The following is a 22038-nucleotide window of genomic DNA, read 5'->3' on the forward strand; positions in this document are numbered from 1 at the left end:
ATACTTTTATGCCATTGGCATAATCACCTGCCACTCAAACACACCGGAACTAGCGTTGAAGTTGAATCTTTGTGTCAAAATGATTCAATCCAAAAAAAGTGCTTTCAAAACTTTTTCCACTTCAAAAAAAAAAAAAGTGTGTTCAAAACTTTTTCCACTTTGAAAAAAAAAAGTTTAAAACTTTTTGCTTTTCAAAAAAAGTGACACTTCAATAAAAAAAATATATATTTCAAATAAAAAAATATATTTTCAAAAAATGTATATTTTTGCTAATGATTTTTTTCTTTGATTAAAAATAGTTTTTGGATCAAAGCAACTTTTATTGCGATTGAATGATTTAGACACAAATGTCCTACCCCTAATATGGCTCAAACACAAAAAGGATTGCTTCAATCAAAGAAAACAGTTTGAATGAAAAATAAAGTGTTCAAATGCGAATTTCTGAGTCTCAAATTTTTTTTCACATTCAAACCTTTTTTCCTACGATTGAATTTAAAAAAAATTTTGATTGAAGTGATTTTTCTTTTGAAAATATACAGTACTGTACCAAAGTTTTAGGCAGGACACCTGCCTAAAACTTTGGCACAGTACTGTATATTTTTATTATATTATGTATATACAGGATATACTGTATGTATATATTTTCCCCAAGTGGAAGCTTCCATAGGATATACTGTATGTATATATTTTCCCCAAGTGGAAGCTTCCATGTTCCTAATAAATTTAATAATTAAAAAAATAAATATACAGTACTGTGCAAAAGTTTTAGGCAGGTGTCCTGCCTAAAACTTTTGCACAGTACTGTATATTTTTTTGTTTGAAGCAACTTATTTTTTGATTGAATAATAAAGACACAAATGTCCTAGCCAAAATGTGGTCCAAACGCAAAATTACATGACTTCAATCAAAAATGGTGTTTCAAAAAAAAAAAAAAAAAAAAAAAAAAAAAATCAATCAAAGAAAAATAGTTTTCAAATATATTTTTGGGAGTTTCAAATTTATTTTTGCATTCAAACACATTTTTTAAAAAATTGAAGTGACGTTTTCTTCGATTGAAAATATATATTTTGATTGAAGCAACTTTTTATTTGATTGAAGCAACTTTTTTTGGATTGCATAATAAAGACACAAATCTACCTCCATAGTTCTGTTATAAAGTTCTGTTAAGTGGTGAAAACATATATGTGTGCAATGTGTGTGTGTGAGTACTTCCTCCACTTGTCGGCTCATTTCGCTCCGCCCCCTTTAACCAATTGTCCAATCAGAGCGGAGGACGTCCTCCCGAGGCTCGCGACCGGAGATCAGGGGGGACGAGGGGGGCTATGGGGGAGGGTCACGTGTGTACACATTGTAGCGCTCGTAGCTTTTCCAGCAGACTGCCCCCTTTTTTCAGAACAAGCGTCTTCCCAAAAGTTGCTAGTCGAGGACCACGAATGGAATAAAACGCCGTTTTTTCGCTGCTTTCGTGGGGGATTAGGCAGCCGACCAGACGAATATTTTTCTGGGCTTTTTTACCCTTCAAATGAAGCGATTGAGAAATGCCTGTAGAAATGCTACATCCTGACCCGATGCCTCCGTAGTTGCTCCGACAGCGAGCCAAGTCTCAAACGTCTCTGGTGAGTCGCCCCCCCTCCTCTTCACTCATCTACTTTTAGATCTGTTTTTGCCTTCAAAAAACCCCCCACTCACTTAAAAAAACAAAACAAAACGATTTTTTCCCCCTTTGGAAATGTTTTAGTCACGAGTGAGTGTAGTAGAAAAGGGTTCAAAATGCGGAGTAAACCGTGACAGCTAGCCACAATTTATGGCGTCAAGTGCGATGGACGTCACCACAAAGTCTTGTTTGTTTTCGTCCTGTGTGCATTGTAGTCCAGAACAATATACCATTGAAAAAATACACTTGTAATAGGAAGTTGCTCACATGATGAGCTGGTAGAAAGAGTTTTGATCATGTGTAGTTTGAAGCTAGCTTGAAAGTACTGTAGACAATGACATATTGACGCAAAGGGCACAGAATACCATTGCCCCCCACCCCCAATTCCTGCCCAATTTATGTAAAATTTTCACTGCAAAATTACAAGTACTTTTCCTCAAGAAATTTCTGTGTGATTATAACAAGGGCATAGCTTTGCTCTAAACATAGTTAGGGACGATATAACAGCATATCCTGCATATACAATAATAAGACCAAACAAATTGGGTGAACGGGGGTCAGAGCTACATTTCTCACACATGTGAACCCAATTCATTTGATAGGCTATAACTTTTTTTGGTTTGTTTGAAAACTTCCACAATAAATGTCGGGATTTTATTAGCAAATTTAAGAAATCTAAATTGCAACATTTGAACAACTTTTAACATACAGTGGCGTCGTTAGGGGTGTTAAAGTGTAAATATTTTAGTGTGTTTTTATATTAGGGCTGCAGTTATCGATTCTTTTAGTAGTCGATTAATCGATGAGCTAGTTAGTTCGAATAATCGAGTAATCGGATAAGGAACACGAAAAATTAAAATGCCTGAGCTGAGCCTCAAACAGTATAAAAAAATAAATAAATGGGGATCTGTGTACAACAAAAGAACAATGGCGTGCCGCACGCAGGCTATTTTTAGACCGTGACGTCGCATCATAAAGCAGAAGTAAAGCCGAAGTGGGACATTATAGACCCGCTTGCATAGACACAACGTAATTTGAGCTACTTTTCTCCGGTAATCTTTCAAAAACGAACATGCCGATCACGCATTGCTTTTTTGGAATTTGTAGAAACGACTCTAGACATTACGACACTTGAAGGATGTTTTCTTCATACGTTTCCGGAAACCAAAAACTCGGGAGGAAAAAATGTGACGACCGAATCAACTTGCGCGGACTTTTAACACCAGCTCGGTGAATCCATTCACATTTCTTATGCAGTAAACCTTATGTTGGGTTGGCATGGTCTTTCAGAGGACAAAGAGGTAAGCTATTTTATATTTTTAACTTTTTTTTTTTTTAGCGTAACGTTGTGCCGTACTGCTTCTGTCTGACAATGAATGACCTGAAAAGAATTACAATGGTATCTGACTGCAACTGTTACCGTTTGTTATATATATATATATATATATATATATATATATATATATAACAACTTTAGTAAGGGGGAAGTGTAAATAAATTATAGAATTAAGATGTGTTATCAATGAAAAAATTAAATGTGTTCATTGGCTGTCACTGAGTAGCATTTACGATCACTACACAAAGCTAACTAAATTACCCCCAAGAAAGGTAAGAGACGTAGGACAACCAGAGGATATATGAGAAAGACAGGGCTGATGGTAAAGGATAGCTTGTTGAAACAGGAGAATGTCATTATCAGTCGCGTCGATAAAAAAGCTAAAGCTATGCTTAGGTCCGCTGGTTTTTTCGTCTTTTTCAGCCTTCGATACTAAAACCATCTCTTTAACTGAACGTTTTTATGTTCTTCCACATCTTTGCCAGTCAATTTGGCACCAGGCACATCATTTTCGGAGATAATTGGTAGGTTTAGCTCTGTAAACATATCCTTCGTACACGATTTCCATTCATTTCCTATTAGGGACAAACAGTGGCTTGTCCCTACTTAGCAACAGTAGCTAATGTCATGAATATTAACGAGCGGAAGTGACGTCTTGCTTGCGGTACGCCATTGGCTAATGTACATAGCAAACGTCCGCTAGCTTAAATGCTATAAAGTGCTAACGTTTTTTATTTTATATTTTATTTTATTTTTTACAATGCTCTTAACAAATGGTTCAGACACGTTCCCACAAAAACGGCTAAATATATCTATAAACTAATTTACAATTGCATTAAAAAACAGGAGCTCCAATAAAAACTTAAGTTGGCTTTAACAGGGAGCAGTTGGATTCAGCCATGTGAAATGTGGCAGACCAGAGGGCAGTGTGTCCACCTTAATCAATAAAACAAAATGGAAACTCAAAATAAACCATTACGACGCCACTTTAATTAAATGAATATTCGAAGCAACAAATTTATATTCGAATACTTTTTTCTAATCGAATACTCGAGTTAATCGATTGATTGTTGCAGCACTATTTTATTTAAAAAAAAAACAAAAAAAAACAAAAAATGCTGACATATTCACTATGGAGTTGCCAGAATATTAACTGTATTGGGTTCATTTTGCCTACACTTATAAATTATAAAATATTCTTTCATCCCAGACAATTGTTTGAGGTTGTTTTATTTACCTGACATGTCAGGTAACTAAAACAACAGAAAAAAAATAGTCTAGGATAAAAGAAAAATTCACAATAATTTGCCAGGATTTTAGTTAAAATCAATAATCATAAAACCTGTCATTATTAACGTAAATATGATCATAAATCTGTCAGTAGAGAGCCCCTTCAGTGTGTCGCTATCCAATCCTTTCCACTTGTTCATATAGAAAACGCCCACATCTCTGAAAATCCTGTCCGCGATTTTCCTGTGACCTAAGAAGCAGTCGGTAGACTCGGTACTACTTTTTTTTTTCTTTTTCGCAGTCGATCTCTGCGCACATCTTACCTTTGTTGTTTTGCGGTCAAAAGTTTCATCCCAGCTCTAAAATAAAGTTGCTACTTAGCTGCTGCAAGCGAGTTAGTCTGAAATGCATTGTGAAGGTCCTAGTAGAGTTAAGTGTGCGATCTTGTTACCACTTTCTTTGGGGTGACTTTCTTCTGGAGCATCAGCTGGGTTTCTCACTTTACGCAGATGAGTACAGGAGCTGAGCTCTAAGCTTTGATTACCATCAGTAGATAACATCAGTGGATAGTCATAATAATACAACAATAAAAATCCAATCCAGTCGACCACCTTTATTGACCCAGTGTTTCCCACCAATGAACGAGACTGTGGCGGGCCGCCACATTCTTGTTTGCCCCCCCCGCTGAAAAAAAAACAACAACAAAAAAGATAATAATCAGATGCGTCAGTCAGCCGATTACACAGCTGTAGCCCACTCCACTCTACTACCCGCTCGAGCGAGAGCGCGCGCGTGCGTGCACACACACAGACACGCGCCAACAGGTCGCGCTCATAGACGGGACTACTAGCCTGGTACACCAGACTCATAGGTCATAGCTGTGCTATGCAGGCATGAAAATCTCACCTTTCGGCGAAATTCGCCGTTTTGAGGTCAAAAAGGGCGACCTACGTGAATTGCGTAGATCCGAGGAGAAATTCTTTTTTGGGGGGGGGGGTCGGGAGGTTTTATTTAATTATTATTATCATCATGTGATTAATTTAGTACGTAAACTGAGCATTTAAGAAATCGGTTCTTTAAAAAAGTGACACTTGGACAGTCAGCAAATCCTTCTAGATGCTTCGTTGACGAGAACCAATCATCGGCCCAAGCTGCGTTCCATTATTCCAAACGTGCGCACTCCTTACGTGTACATGGAGTGCTCGGAGAGCCTTTGGTTGCATTGCAAAGCTGCGAAAACAAAAAGCAGGCCTTATCCACACCGGGGCAGACCAGAGCGCAGCATACACACTTGCCTGTATTTGCCAGCTGATTGAATTTGGTGAGTAATGGTTTCAATCATTTTCACATTTTGCGATATAAAAAAGTTACTGCCATTCGTTGCAGCTTGCGTTGAACACTGCCAGAGCTAGCCAAATCTCGCATGAAAAAAAAAAAGCTCCCGTTAAATTGGCGTCAAGCTTGTGTATTTAGCGGTAATATAAACGAAGAAACACACTGTTGAGTCAAATTAAGCGGCATGCTCTCGGATGGAGGGGGCGCCTCGCATCGCTCCCGTCGTCCGCCTGAGACGTGTTATTTTCTGCTGGGACTTGAGCTGACGGCCGGTGTCGACACAACACCGGCCCGACAAGTGGTGGGAATGAGTCGTGTTTCTTAAAGCTTTTGAGAAATACAGGGATCCTTCGTTTTTCTCGTTTAATGGTGACCAGAACCCGCCGCAATAAGTGAAAACCGCGAAGTAGCGCCGCCCCCCCCCCCCCATTTTTTTGTGCGTGTTCAATGCATTTATTCAGATTTTACATTGGAAAAAAGATACATATATATAAGACATGTTTTTTCACTTTTTTCACCAAAGTATCATTTATAAATGATTTTCAAGCACTTCTAAATGTAAGAATTATGATATGTTTTAAACATGTTACTGCCCCACCGAATTATTTTTAAACAAGAATAAAGTAGTAAGAAAATGCTTGGCTTTATTAAATGCTTCATAGTGAGTCTACTCAAACCCTCTCAGGCTTTGGTAAACGGTGATTGTTTTGTTTGAAGCAACTTATTTGATTGAATAATAAAGACACAAATGTCCTAGCCAAAATGTGGCCCAAACGCAAAACAACATTACTTCAATTGAAAAATTTGTTTAAATCAAGAAAAATAGTTTTCAAATGCTTTTTTTTGTCTCAAATTTATTTTTGCAATCAAAAACAATTTTTTTTATTGAAGTGACTTTTTGGGGATTAAAAGTATATACTGTATTTTGATTGAAGCAACTTTGTTTTTGATAGAAGTAACTTTGTTTTTTGATTGAATAATAAAAACACAAATCTACCTCCATCGTTATTGAGAGAGAAAGAAATTAAGAAAGCTTTAAAACTAAAAACCACCGGGGAGTCTTGTTTTTTTTTTTTTTTTTAAAATATTTATATTTCAATACATAGACATGCCTCGTAGGGAAGGGAGATTGAGGGATAAAAAAAGGAGTTAGATGAGGCTGCTAAAGGCAGTGGATACCTCATCAGCTGGGTGAATAGCAGACCTGGTAAGACCAAGTTTGCAAGGATAGTCGGGTATTAAATACAATTATAAACACAATTACAATGTTATTTTTCTATAAGATTTTATGTCATTGCTTTATTAATCATTAGGTGCTAGAGTTGTTAAGTATGGATAATAATGAAATAATAGTTTTAAGAAAACTGTGCTGTTGGTGGCTCAGTGACCATCTGATGTGGTTTGTTCTCAGATGAACAAGTTGAGGAAGGAAGTTTTGATGCAGAGGTTGAAGGAAGAAAAGAGGCAGACTGACTGAGTCACAGCCAGAAAGTGTTGATGACAGTTTTGATTTCTATTCACTGTTGCCCCCTCCCAATTAAAGTATGTCACAGTCGCAGCCAATTATTATCTAAAGCTGGTTAAAATTGAAGTTAGGTTTTTTTAAGGTGTATTAAATACTTGTTCATGTGCCCCTTTTGATCTACGAGCACCCGCCCCTCCACCGGTCTCTGCACGGCCCTGCTGAAACACAGTGTGGGTCGACAGAGCTCAATATTTTGTTGGGGTGTACAGTGTACTGGAACATATTTCCTCCACACCCTTCTCACCTTTTTAACCCCTGACCCATTTTCATGCCTGGCTATGAGAGTATGAGTCTGGCCACCATTCAGCAGAAAAAAATTTCTAGGGCGGAGCCAGCCACAGCAAATGGACAGCGGAGCGGACCAATCAGCGACGGGCTGACGCGACATCGGTTAAGCGACAAGAAACTAGCGAGAGACATTTCAACATATTCAACATGGCTAGCGCGAGACAGACTGTTGGTTTTAGCGACTCGATGTGTTTTTGGTCATGTAAAACCGAATTTACCGCGGATTGGAACATATTGCCACTGAGTCTGGTGTACCAGGCTACGGGACTACTGTCTGCTGCATTCTGCTGCATTTGGCGCGATCCGGCGACACCGCATACAGCAATTTATATTACATTCAGTGGTCTCAAAATGCCCTTAAGAGATACATCAGGCTTGAAAATGTACACACACACCCTACCCCGAGGGTCAGAGACCCTCCCACCACAGTCTCCTAAAATCCTGTGGGAAACACTGATTGACCTGTAGCAGTCAGAGCAGATGAGCAAAGAGGGTGATAGGGGAGAGACCACTACTTAAAAAGTGAGTTGGCGATTAATGATTAGAAAGTGGAGAAAGCCAAGAAGGTTATCATATATAGCATCCATTCAGCCCCCCCACAAACGTATATATAGTACAGGCCAAAAGTTTGGACACACCTTCTCATTAGTGCGTTTTCTTTATTTCCATGACTATTTACATTTTAAATAAGCCCCCCATGTTCCTAACACCTAGTGACGCCCCTGTATGTGTATATATGTATATAAATGATCAATCTTTGTTAGCTGTTTGGGAACTTTTGTGCATGTACGCTACGTTCACGTACATCCTGTGTAACTCCTGGGGGCTAAGCCCCCCCTGTTCTTAAAACCTAGTGACACTCCTGTTAACATACACACTTGTTAATCATTTCCTAATTATATAGGAATGCAGAAAAATAAACATTTGTCTTAAGACCAACATTGTCTAAATAAATAAATATAACGGAACAATAATTTCTGAATCAGGTTATAACAAAAACAAATAAAAATAGAGCCTTCTTGCAGGTAAAACACTACTGCTTTTTTCCACAAGCACAGCTAAACGCAACGAAAAATGAAAATGTTATACCTCGACTATGATTAATGTATGATTATCTGAAAAATGTCTGCATATGCTGCAAAAGAAAATATTTTTAAAATAAATAATGTAGAGAATATATTAATACGTTTTAAATCAAACGTGCGTTTGAGGGGAAAAAATGGACCGGCACATTCAGCAGCCGAAAAGGGGTAAATGCAAGGGTGAACATAATGAAAAAATGACTTAATAATGGTAGGGTCAATTTTATCCTTACAACATATGGGAAGACAATCTAAATTACCTATTTAACTGAAGTCATTATTATATGCAAATATGTTGCTTAAAGGTTGGTGGGGACAATTTGAGCATCCTGAAATGTTGTTTGTGATATGTCCCTACCATCCCTCTGCAAACCTGTATTATTGGGTTATATATTAATATACATTTTTAAGTACATTTGACATATAGCTACACTCAATAAATCAAACGCAGTGACATTGTTCTCGTGCAAAGGTTTGTTTAGTTTTGAATGGAATTTGCAGAAAAGCTTTAAATTGAAACAACTATTTATCCTACAGGAGCCAACTTGAGAACAAGTTCAAATTTGCTGTTTTCTCCGTAAATGTAGTGGTTTCTTGTCTATTGTTTTTACTTATTTATTTTAGTTATAAATCCCTGTGCAGCGGATGTTGATGTTAGCATTGAACGACACAATGTATCGCATTTGGGTACTGAGCTGGCAAACCGTGGGGTGATGCTCAAAATTTTAGAAACAATTTTTAGCTACTTGTACTACTCTACACTATTAGGAGAAACATGTATCCTTTTTGCATTGGCAGAATACACTCTGCAGGTGTACATAATTTTTTGGCTAATAAATGTATCTACTTGGCCTCTCTCGATAACAAATTTTAGTAGGCGATACATTTTCTCATAAATTATTGCTGAAATGCGATAATATTGCCATTTTTTAAAACCAATTCAATCACTAATGTAGAACCCATTCAAATGCAATAAATTGTTAATCTTAATACAACACAAACTCTATTGAAAACAATAAACATACAAAAACACACACAATGCATAACGAGTCATTTGAAAGCTAGCTTAGTGCAGTATATGAAATAAGTGAGAAACCTAATGCCAATTAGAGCCCATCAAAGTGTTTATTTGATTCAAAATGACTGTCATCTTGTCCTGCAAGGTGCACGTTAGCAAAATTGAAGCCAGATTTTTCATTGCCAATCAAATTTTTCATAATTTGTGTCATTTTAAAGCTAATCTAAGTATAGAATCCGAAATATGTGAGCTCAACTCCAGAAATCCTTATTTACATGTTGAACATGACGTTCGTTTATTTTGAAATGTTCACCGGAAGTATGTTAGCTAAACCGCTAACCTAAAGCTTTACACTCGGTTCAAAAAACAAAAAAGTTCCCTTTTCTTAATGCATGTAGTGTCAGTAATAGATTTTTTTCTCCCATCGTTTGCAAATGCTGTAAACTAGCGAGTTTTCATGTTTGAAGTGTCACCTTTTAACCACAATTTTGCCTTTTGGATACACTGCCAATGTTTTATAGTAGACTAAAGTGGTTAGTACATTATCTTTTTTCCCATTAACCTCAATATAGTAATGCTCACATTTTACATTGTTTAATATGGACATGTTTCCTCATTTTTTGTATCTGTACTTTAATTCTACGGCGCATTGATGACTGATAAATATCTGTGAAAGAAACAAGAGTCTCATATGCAATCAATACGGAGGTATGGCGAGTGCATGCAGCACACGGAAACACATGCACGCACAAATTTCTACACTCACGTACGCACGCAGCGATAAATGGTAGCCGGGAAAGTTACCGGCCTCATTTTTATTTACTGTACGATAAATTGACTCATTGCATATCGCGACAGGCTTAGTATTTACTGTTAGATTCCTTATAGCCTTCCCCATTCAAACTGTGCCCAGCACAATGAAAAATTCCTCCATATACTATCAGTAGAAATGTAGTAATGTTAAACAGATGACTGCTTTTGAGAGTGAAAGCTGCAGTTTGACCAAATACTTGTGCTATAATCTTCCCGCTCAGCACATTAAACGCAGCCTGCGGTTTTAGGCCATTCCCTGCCTGTTTGGCCTGGGCACACTTGTCGTCGTCAACTTCATCCACGTGACCAAAGGCGACATGGGGCATGCAGGGGGCCATGGCTTAAGTGCGCTTAAGCCTGCTTTGTGCTGACCGCTGAACTCTGACTCCAGTTGATGGCCGTGACAGTTCCAACGTGCCGCCAGCTGGGAGAAATCACTTAAAAGTTGTCGAAGAAACATGACCGCTTGCTGATGATGTATTTTGATCATTAAAATACATAGTAATTGTCATGCTTGTCATGCTCAAACGGTATAAAATAAATAAATGAGGATCTAAATAGAACAAAAGAATAATTGGCTAACTTACATAGCAAAAGTCCGCTAGCTTAAATGCTATAAAACGCTAACATTTCTTTTTTACAATGCTCTTGACAAATGCTTCAAACACTTATTCCCACAATAAACGGCTAAATATACCATTCAACTAAATTACAAATACATTAAAAAATACATTAGCTCAAACACAAACTTAGCTTATGTTGGTCTTAACAGGGAGCAGCTGGATTCAGCCATGTGAAATGAGTTATTTCATATTCGCTGTTGCAACTTGATGGCAGTGTATCCACCCAAATCGATAAAACTAAATGCACTTTCAAAACAAATCATTAAAACGACACTTTAATGAAACGAATACTTGAAGCAGCAAAATTTAATTAGAATCTTTTTTTCTAATCAAATTACTCGAGTTAATCGATTAATCGTTGCAGGTTCGGTAGCTTAATTGATGTTTGTGTTTTATTCGGGGTGTCTAAATATTTTTCTCCAAGGTCCGCTTTAAAAAAAAAAAAAAAAAAATCAAAGGATGCAAGGGCCAACTTCAAAATTTCAAATCACTCATTGGCTGTCACCAGGGCTGTCAACAGGCTTGCAGGGGCCCGGGGACAAGAGACCATTGTAGTGCCCACCCACCCCACCCCACCCCTGCCACGAGCTTGTCACGACAACATACGCAGTACTTTTAACTCTTTGCTAGCAATGACAGTGTACATTTTCAAATTATTTAATTTGAGATGCACAGGTAAATTTAACAGAACAGACCGTAATGTGATGTGACACAATATAAACAAACAATTTCCATCTATTGTCCCATTTAGGCTACAATACAGTACAACTGAGAGCCCTATGCCTGCCTGCTAAGCAACAAAACAGTATAACTAAACATCCTGTGCCTGCCCCCTCCACATCCCTGGGGTTATCAAGCCCTCAAACAGTGATGCACCTGGTTTTTTTTGACAGCAAAGTCATTTATAACATCAGTGAAATCCAGTTTTTGAGCAAGCTCGCGCTCAATGGAGAGCATGGCTAGGTTGTTAAGCCTTCCCTGTGATATTGTATATTGTTTGTGCTGTTTCGGTGATGGATTTGTATTAGCGTTTGCTATAATACACAGTGAGTTGTAAATCCAGCCGCCGGACCAGAGTCTGTTCAGCCTCGCTCACCTGCTCCCCACAGACTAATATAGATCCCTGATCTCCCATCACTTTCTCTCTTCTCTGCTCAACGAGGGCAGCATGTCTTGTCATACCGCAGCTCAATAGGCTACAAGCGGCCGGTGACAGACTCGAATCGGGCTTTGGTCACGGTGATCGCGAATGTAAACGTTCACATTGTTAGCGGCAGTTGTTCACTTACCATCACCGTCCACAGCCAAATCTAGTCCTAATTCTCTGGCTTCTTGTCCCCCTTTTAAAACATTTTTTCTCGTTCACCTCTATGATCTTCATCTCTTTTTCTTTTTTTCTTTTCTTCGCACCCGATTTATTTCGACTCGCCATGTTTAGAGTTTATAACAATGACAGATTTTAATTTCCCGCTTCAGGGCACGTACATAGTGTAGCCTTGAGTACGCCAAAGCGGGATCAAACCATTCTCTGCTAAGACAGTGGGGGTGGGGGGGGGGTGTTGTGCAAAAAAATAAGGGAAAAAATATAAATTTGAAATATTTAATATGTTAAATTTTGAAGTATATATGGAGTAGAACATAATATTTAATCAGACAATGATATAAATAAAAAAGAAATATGTGAATATAAAGTAAAATACATTAAGAGTGATTCAGGGGCCCTCATGTTCCTGAGGCCGGGGACAACATACTTGGTTGCCCACCTCTGTCGACGGGCTTGGCTGTCAGTAGCCACGTTTACATGCTGACTTTTATTCATACCGATTCAAATCATTCCGAATGGAAATTCAGATCAGCTGTTTACATGTCACATCATCTATTCCGATCCAGCGTTTACATGTGACTGCCTTTATTCCGAAAGGACGTTTGACAACTGCCGTCTGACATGCGCAGATTAATCAAAACAAAGCGTCACGTTGCAAAACATGGAGATCGATCGTCGGAGTGCTGCTGTTTTAACTTTAACCCACTTGTTGTGTTTGTGGGGTCGTATCCGCTTCTGCTGTTTTGCTCTTTTGCCTTGTAGTAGCCGGTTTTCCACCGGTTTCTAATCTGGTCAACGCTCCGGTCTATTCCGGCTTCGTGTAACCTCTCGTGAACTTTTTTAAATAGTTCACTGTTCCTCGTTTTACGCCCGTCTAAGCGAGCAATTATATTCAATTCTTTTAAAGTTTGAATTAAATACAATCTTTCCGCCGGACTCCAATTAGGTGCGCTGTGCTTGGAAGCCATGTTGCAAGTGACGTTACTTACGTCACCAAGTGACGTCACCACGTCAGTACGGAGCATGTGCAGAAAGAACGCAACCAGACACCATTCCGCTTCCCTGTTTACATGATATAATTTTACTTCTAATCGGTTTGGGAAAAGGAATATTCCACCCCTGTGAATCGGAATGAAATTCCATTCGGTTTGGGCCTGTTCATTCCGAATGAGGTGTTGAAATGGAACACATTTATTCGGTTTGAACAAATATTCCGATTGTAATTGGAATATTTGGCTCCATGTAAACGTGGCAACTGAGGGCAATAGACATCCCTTTCTAGTTTGATTACCCTCCCCAGTCAAACTAGATTGGAAGTCTATCACCATCAATGGCAGAAAAAAATCATTAAGTGACAGCCTTCCCAGTTGAAATGGATTTTATGTCTATAACTGTCAATGCAATATTATATTGCAAAAAAAAAAATCATATTCAATAATGTTTTCATAATTTGGTGCAGGCCAATATAAACTGTGCTATCTTCAGGTCCTTTCAAACATATGCTGAACTCTGGTTAAATCCCGGGATTTAAACTGGTAGCCCTTATGTCTGAAAGCAATTTACTGGGTCGACTGACACGGACATTAACCGGACCACGTCCAAGTATAATGTCCGAGACTTACCCGGGATGCAGCATATGTGAAAGCAGCCGTTAATTTCCCGAGTCACAGCGCAAAGGCTGATTTCGTAAATATCATGGCGGGGTGATTGTCATATCGTCCTTCTTCGCAGTAAGACAAAAGGCAGTAAACAAACATTGAAATTATCAACATTGCAAACTAAAAAGATTAAATGAAACGGGGAACAACAAAATTAAATTGCCACTGGATTTTAGAGCCGAGGAAGAGACATTCTATCATTCATCTTTGGAAATGTGTGGTTAGTTTTGTTGCTGATGCCAACCAAAAATGACATAATGTCTGGGTTATAAAATCGCGCCCAAGCCCTCCCTACACAGAGAGCACCGAGTCGCCAACACGGGACAAGTCTGAAAGTGTCCAACCCGGGTAATTCCCGGTACATCTCCCCATTTCTGAAAGCCATGACACGGATAAGTTCCGCGTCACCTTACACGAGAATTTAAGGGAATATAAGTCTGAAAGGGGCTTTGGTTGACTACGGGGGGGCCTTAATTTTTCGAGTTTCCCATTTAAATAGGGTGGATGTGTTCCCAAACCACCCATGAGAGGTTAAAATTCAGGATCGTTTGAAGAAATATTTTTATGCAGTACCTCTCACATTTGTGAAAGGCCACAAGTAGTTGAAGATAGATACATCTGCCAGTGCAATACAGCTTTCTTTACTCAGCATACAGTCAAAAAATATAATAATTACATTAATAGTAGTGCTGTCAAATTTATCACATTAACAGGCGGTAATTTTTTAAATTAATCACGTTAAAATATTTGACGCATTTAACCCATGCACGGAATGACTTGCTCATGCATTGCCTCAAACAGATTACAATGACGCCGTTTTTTGCACATTGAGAGCGAAGAGGCATAGAAAGGCGAGTGGACACAGGCGTTCATTGGACTGCACCTTTTATTGGCATAAGCTTTGGCAACTCCTTCACAACAAACATAAGTATCATTTAGTGAAAGCACAACAAAAATAATATTCCCATCTCTCAAAAAAATAATGTTCACAAAAACAATGCAAAGAGAACTGGCATTCTCAATCAAAATAGCTATGCAAAATACACATTAAACTTACTCAGACTTTGGTCAAACTCTATTCAAACATTTCATTTAGCTCAACAAATACACTGGATGGCACTATTTAGTCACAATATACAAACTATCAGAGGTCTCTTACGTTGTGAAGCCAGCACTCAAATGACGTGGATGGACCAGTAAACAGGGAACTACGGCATCAGTGGAGGGACAAAACACACTCATCGGCTTGATTTCTAAGTAATTTAAAACTCACCATTGACACCTTGTGGTGTATTTCAATCACTACCTTACGTAGTTAAAAACTCTGTGAAAGAACAGCAGAGGCGCATGTGACGTCACCGCTCGGCGACGTCAACAATGGCGAGCTACTAGTTTATTTTTTGATTGAAAATTTTACGAATTTTATTAAAACGAAAACATTTTTATAAAAAAATAACTATAATTTGTGCAAACATTTATCTTTTAAGAACTACATGTCTTTCTATCCGTGGATCCCTTGAACAGAAAGTATGTTAATAATGGTAATGCCATCTTGTGGATTTATTGTTATAATAAGCAAATACAGTACTTATGTACACTATACTGAATGTATATGGCAGAAAACACAGACAAGACTGAAAAAGCAGTTTCTGCTCTTGCACTCCTCTTTAAAAGAAACGGCCGTATTTTAAGCCAAAACAACTGTTGTGTTTGATAGAACAATATCTCTATATGCTGCTATAGCAGATTCATCGCGCATTAAGCCCCCAAACTATTTTTAATTTGTCTGTTTTACCTTGGAAACCCCCGTTTACAGACGTTGCGTAACCGCTTTTGTTTCAACCCAGCCATAAAACGAAGGTAATTAATTACATTTATTATTCAAAATGTCTGTCATTTTTAGTGTAGAATCCGTCATTGATGTAAATTTTGTTTAAAAAAAAAAAAAGATTAAAAAAAAATTATTCACGCGCATATTTTAAACTTTTAAACAAATTACGTCACAATGCAAAAAATGGTGTCTGTAAAAAAGTCACGGATATCTACCTCATAATTATCGCTTAATTGTATTTTTTTTGTTACTGTCGCATTTTCTCCGATATTTTTAGATGATAAATAATCGATCTAAACAACAACAAAAATTGGGGGAAAAAAAACCTTTAAGAGTGTAAATATATGAAAAAGAAATCTCGACCACTCCTTGATGTCTGTGATTTCTGCACCGCGACCCTTGTTATATTACCATGTTTCACCCATAAAATTCCCCAAAAATCCAGCTGTGGCCATTCACAGCTGTGTCTTGACAATCAGTGTTACATGCTACACGGAGTTTTTGTTAAGGTAAGTACATGATAAAATTTTGTTAAAGTCATGGCGTCTTTAATTCTGCTCTCGCCTCCAGATAGGGAGTTGCTGTTTAATAAACTTTTTTTTTTTAATGCCCTCCTGTTCAAAATTTTTCTTCCCCCAGAAAATTGAGATTTTAAGCCTTACAATGATGTATCTCACATGCATATCGGACAATCTTGAAAGTTGGCTAAATTGAGGGTCTCAGAGTGTTTTCCGCCGTCTTGTGTCTTATCTTTCCATTCCAACAATAATTTACAGAAAAATATGGCATATTTTAGAGATGGTTTGAATTGCAATTATTTACGATTAATTAATTTTTAAGCTGTGATTAACTCGATTAAAAATTTGAACTCCCATATCACTCACCAAATCGGGCCCTGCTCGGGGTGAAAGATTTAGAAAAGAATTGAAGAAAATCACATACATGTTCGTTGTCGTTGTGTATAAGTGTAAGATTCTATGTAATTTTTTTTGGTCACAGACCAACTTCTTTAAAAGTTAATTAAAAGCTGAGCATTTTACACCATCACAAACAGTTAGAATGAAATCATGAAGAATGATAGGTACCGTGCTAGTTCATAGCATTCTGTTCTTAATCTTGAAACCACATGTATGAAGGGAATGTTATATACTGAGGAAACAGTTGACAGGCGATGTTATCACCCAAAAAAACAGTACTTGTACTTCCAGAGAAGGAACTAATTTTAATCGGCAGATTCGGCAACACATTATGCCGTTTTAGCCTTGAATCAGATGCCTCATTATTACACTTCCAAGAATTATTAGCAGCTTAAGGAATGGGCCTGGAGGGCTTTGGCATTTTTTTTTTTTTTTTTCTTTTAATGGTCTTTCAGAAGTAGCTTTGTGGTTGTAATGTGGCGGTATTGTTATAAATTATACAACCAAGATGAATGTGGGATGTTGCTTAGCCTTACTCCACTCTTGTCACTGCTGCTCAGCCACAATATTTTGAATGTGAGTCACCTATTATATTTATTTTTTATTTGCATAGTAGCTCTGCTGCGCTGTGTGCAGTCAATCATGTGACATAATCCAGTCATTTCTCAGAAGGCTCTGTGAATTCCAGTAAGGATGAACTGTGAGACTAGGGGCGTGGGGCCCAGCATGTCACACACTGCAAAACACCCGGTGCACATGAGGGTCACTCTTACGACATCATGTTTGGTGGGGCCCTCTCCATCTGGGAAATATTTCATTCCGCCGTTCCTGACGCAAAGTCCTGCAAAAAAATTCAGACTGGGCTGAACCGCTGTCACGTGCAAGGACAACCAATACAAGCTGCCTTCCCTGTGTTTTTATTGCCAAGGCATGAGAATGAAGTATGCTTTTAGTGTCAATCACAATGCAAAGCTGTAGGCACTTGCGGGTGCGGCCTGAAGCAGAACAAGCTTGAAGGTGCTGAGGACATTCATTGCAACTATTGTATTTTAAAACAAACAGCCATTATTGTTTTTTTTTACCACCGCCCACTTTTCACTGTACGTTGAGAATTGTGTTGTTTTTGGCAGCCATTTTAATTTTCATCTTAGTCTTAGTCGTTTTTTTGGACGAAAATACTTTATAGTGTTACAGTGTATCACAAAATTGAGTACACTTCTCGCATTTCTGCAGATATTTAAGTGTATGGCGGAAAACACTTAGGTGACTTGAAGTTCCACTCAGAGATCCCCAATTTGTCCAAATTTCAAAATTATCCGATTTGCACGTGTGATACATCATTGGAAAGCTTAAAATCTCAATTTTCTGGGGGAATAAAATTTTTGAACAGGAGGGCATTAAAAAAAAAAAAAAAAAAATTTTAACAGGAGGCGAGAGCACGCAAGAGCAGAATTAAGGACGCCACGATTTCAATGAGATATTACCGCGTACTTACCTTGTTTCTATCCAAAAACTCCATGTAGCATGTATCACCGAGTGTCAAGACACAGCTGTGAATGGCGACAGCCAGATTTTTGGGGGATTTTATGGGTGAAACATGATGATATAACAAGGGTCGCGATGCAGAAATTGCAGACAACAAGGAGTGGTTGAGATTTTCTTTTTCATATAGTTACCCTTTTAAACGTTATTTTAAAAATTTTCTTTGTTTGGATCGATTATTTATCATCTAACATATCGGTGAAAATGCGACTAACAAAAAAAATACAATTAAGCAATAGTTATGAGGTAGATATCCGTGACCTTTTTACAGACGCCAAATTTTTCATTGTGACGTAATTTGTTTAAAAGTTTTATAATATGCGAGTGAATCATTTTTTAAAGTCGTTTTCTTTTTTTAAACTAAATATTAGACATCAATTAATGATTCTAAGTTAAAAATGACAGACATTTTGAATAACAAATATAAATACTTACCTTCTTTTTATGGCTAGGTTGAAACAAAAGTGGTTGCGCGACGTCTGTAAACGGGGGTTTCCAAGGTAAAACTGACAAATGAAAAATAGTTCGGGGGCTTAATGCACCATGAATCTGCTATGGCAGCATATAGACATATTGTTCTATCAAACACAACAGTTGTTTTGGCTCAAAATACTGCTGTTTCTTTTAAAGAGGAGTGCAAGAGCAGAAACTGCTTTTTCAGTCTTGTCTGTTTTTCCGCCATATCTTTTCATGGGACAACACTGACAAAATGACACTGACACAACGAAAAGTAGTCTGTGTGCAGCTAATATAATAGAGTTAATCCCCCCCCCCCCCCCCCCCCCAAAAAAAAAACTCAAAATATAGCCATTAATATCTAAATCCCTAGCAACAAAAATGAGTACACCCCATAGAAACTACGTACATCCCTAAATGTCCAAATTGAGTACTGCTTGTCATTTTCCCTCCAAAATGTCACATGACTCGTTACAGGAGTGCTGTCAAGTTCAAAAATAGATCCTTAGGTAGACATTGTAAAATTACCCAAAAATAAGGAGAGAAGACACTCAGTTTTCTTGGCCAAGGAGAACAAACATGTGACTCGTGAGTCACCAAGATTGATCTAAAGGACAAAAAACCTCCTTGGTATTTTATTTAGGGGTTTTCCCTGAACAAGATTGATGCCGCCCTGAGGGGAAGGGTAAAGCAAGCTGGCGACACCCATGTGGTTTTCGATTGGATATGTAAGTCCAAACCCCAGGTGCTGAGGATGCCTGGAAGGTCTAGTTACGCAACGACGCGGCCATGAAGCAAAGCAGTTGTCACCCCGACCCTCTTTAACTCTTTGTAACACTTAAGCATTATACTACAATCTGTTATAGCAAGCAATAATCATTTACTGGTTATATATGTAAGAAAAATATGGCAATATGTATTATTTATGGTATATATGAGCACAAGCAAATATAAAAGTAAGAAGAATATGGCAATATGTATTATTTATGGTATATATGAGCACAAGCAAATATTCAATCAACCAACCAAGCAAATATTTAATCAATCAATCCTCGATAATTATCTCAACAAGTGCTATCAGCATTGCTGCAGCGATTGAAGAAGTGGGGGGTCAGCCTGTTAGTGCTCAGACCATACGCTGCACTCTACTTCAATGCATGGCTGTCACCCCTACGGATGGGAATCGAAATACGATTCCAATTCGGAACCGGTTCCGAGTGTTTCGAGGCCTCGACATCATAATGAAATAGCCTTAACGATCCCTTTAACGAGTCCTGAAGACGCATATTGCGTCGTGACTGTCTTGTTGTCCAAACACATCAAACTAGCATGGCACCAAGAACCACCTGCTCCAAAGTTTGGCTTCACTTCACCAGGAAAGAGGGTGAAAATGAAAGGTTACGATGGTTTAGCACGAGCATTGCAGCCGTAAACATAACAATGACAGCAGTAGATTCAAACGATCGAATGTGTGTCTTCACTTCACGAGGAAAAATTACAACAAAACGACTTGCAATCATTGCAAGGTGGAGATAACTGCATCGGGAGGGAATAGACTGTCGGGAGGGAATAGACAGCACTGTCCTCACCGAGACACCTATACAGCTAGCTAAACTCCGAAATGACGATACAGAAGACGTTGGCATAATTTGCTGACTTTATTCAACCATCACTTGAAGAGTGAAACTAAAAATAGAAATGAAACAAATAATTTCGTCCCCAGTAACAAACAGGTTTGCATCAACGTAAATCAGCGATGATTAGCTGTAATAACAAATCAGTTAGCATGCGTTCGCTAGCATTAGCACATCGTTCAAACCACTACACAATTGGATTTAAGTGTCCGATCGCGAGTGGAAACACACAACAACAACAACACAAAAGATGATACATACAGGCGTTGCCTCTGTAGATATTTTACAAGCATTAACAAAGAACATAGGGTCGTAGCAGTGCTTCCCTCTCTCACTAACTCTCTCACGCTTTCTCTCGCGTTCTTCTTCACGTGAGGAAGCGCAAGGGCGCCCCCACTTGAGCGTGAAAGCACCATAAAAACTAAAAGGCATGCACTTCAATATACTGGTAAATAATACTTTAACAGGGGTCCCCAAACTACGGCCCGCGGGCCGAATACCCCAACATTCAGTCCGGCCCCCTGAACAATACCAGAGAGCATTTTTTTTTTTTTTTCTCTCAATAGTGTTATTTATTTTCTGGCCTTTTTCTGTGAAGAACTCAGAGAGGGTTATTTGGTTATTATCTATTTGATTAATAGTGCTATTATTATTAATTATTATTATATTATATTATTATTTTTATTTTATTTACTTTATTTCCGTGAAATATCCAGAAAGGGTTATTTGATTGTGGCTTTCTGAAAAACAATAATTGTTTTACATTCAGGCACTCCTGCAATCGTCACACTTTTTCTGTTACAAACTGACCCCGGCCCCTCAGAGAAGGGAAAAGTTATGCAGCCCTCACTGGAAAAAGTTTGGGGACCCCTGCAAGTTTAACACATATTGCTAACGGCAGACCAACTACCTATATGCTAATATATACCAATATTTTTTATTTCTATTAGAAAAATGTTTCAGTAAAATGTTAAACATTCTTGTGCATTTGCCACTTTTTGCCACAGTTAATATTGAGGCTTTGGGCCTCTTTTGACCTTGTTGTGAGTTTTCAAGGTTGTGACTTCTGATTAAACAAACTCAATGCCAATCTAAATGTTTGTCCCCCCCCCCCCCCAACCAAATTAGAATCGATAAGAGAATCGATAAAGAATCGAATCGTTAAGCAATATCGATAATGGAATCGGAATCGTAAAAATCCTATCAATTCCCATCCCTAGTCACCCCAGGCGAAGCCTCTTCTGAAGACGGTACACAAGAAAGCCCACAAACAATTTGCTGAAGACATGTCAACAAAGCACATGGATTACTGGAACCATGTTCTATGGTCTGATGAGAGGGGAGGACTTTCTTGAGTACCGTCTTCAGAAGAGGCTTCCTCCTAGGGTGACAGCCATGTACACCAATTTGATGTTGAGTGTATGGTCTGAGCACTAACAGGCTGACACCCCCTCATCACCCACCTAAAATAGTTTTTGAGTTCACAGTTATGCCTTTTCCGGGTTGATTAGTGGAGTTTATTGCTTTATCAATGGGGTTGGGACCTTCATTTGTGTTGCATTGAATGAGGTGTGTCCAAACCTTTGGCCTGTACTGTACAACAAGAAAAATGTCACACATTGTGAACATTTGACGGAAGCTATGGCGCATTTTCATCTCGTTGTAGTCTTGTCAGACGAAAATGGACATTCATCCCTTCCGTCTTAGTCTCCCAAGTCACTTTTTTAGCCCGTTATCGTCTCGTCATGGTCATGAAAAAAATTGTTTGCTGA

General features: G+C 38.3%; 1 protein-coding gene across 1 annotated transcript in view; it reads left to right on the top strand.

The window, feature by feature from the left end:
• Nucleotides 1-1342: 1342 nt before the first annotated feature.
• Nucleotides 1343-22038, top strand: part of gpr146 (G protein-coupled receptor 146) — a 36405-nt gene continuing 15709 nt past the window's right edge. The window contains exon 1 of the mRNA XM_057817086.1: nt 1343-1616. The gene's annotated coding sequence lies outside the window, so the exon portion shown is untranslated. The remainder of the gene's footprint in view (nt 1617-22038) is intronic.

Source organism: Corythoichthys intestinalis, chromosome 16, assembly GCF_030265065.1.
Source record: "Corythoichthys intestinalis isolate RoL2023-P3 chromosome 16, ASM3026506v1, whole genome shotgun sequence".
Lineage (NCBI taxonomy): Eukaryota > Metazoa > Chordata > Actinopteri > Syngnathiformes > Syngnathidae > Corythoichthys > Corythoichthys intestinalis.